The sequence below is a fragment of the Arachis hypogaea genome, chromosome 3 (genome assembly GCF_003086295.3).
Source record: "Arachis hypogaea cultivar Tifrunner chromosome 3, arahy.Tifrunner.gnm2.J5K5, whole genome shotgun sequence".
In the NCBI taxonomy this organism is placed as follows: Eukaryota; Viridiplantae; Streptophyta; class Magnoliopsida; order Fabales; family Fabaceae; genus Arachis; species Arachis hypogaea.
Genome location: NC_092038.1, coordinates 117922588 through 117922956, shown reverse-complemented (window position 1 = coordinate 117922956; position 369 = coordinate 117922588). Strand labels below are relative to the sequence as shown.

The following is a 369-nucleotide window of genomic DNA, read 5'->3' as shown; positions in this document are numbered from 1 at the left end:
TCTCTAATGCAACAGAATTGCAAGTTCCATGGACTTCCATTGGAAGATCCTCATCAGTTTTTAGCTGAGTTCTTGCAAATCTGTGACACTGTCAAGACTAATGGGGTTGACCCTGAGGTCTACAGACTTATGCTATTCCCTTTTGCTGTAAGAGACAGAGCTAGAACATGGTTGGACTCTCAACCTAAAGAAAGCCTGGACTCTTGGGAAAAGCTAGTCAATGCCTTCTTGGCAAAGTTCTTTCCACCTCAAAAATTGAGTAAGCTTAGAGTGGAAGTCCAAACCTTCAGACAGAAGGAAGGAGAATCCCTCTATGAAGCTTGGGAAAGATACAAACAATTAATCAGAAAGTGTCCTTCTGATATGCTT

General features: G+C 41.7%; 1 non-coding gene across 1 annotated transcript; it reads right to left on the bottom strand.

The window, feature by feature from the left end:
* Positions 1–261: 261 nt before the first annotated feature.
* LOC112793894 (small nucleolar RNA R71) lies at positions 262–369 on the bottom strand. Its single transcript, XR_003198582.1, has one exon. It is a non-coding gene; the product is annotated as a small nucleolar RNA R71 (small nucleolar RNA).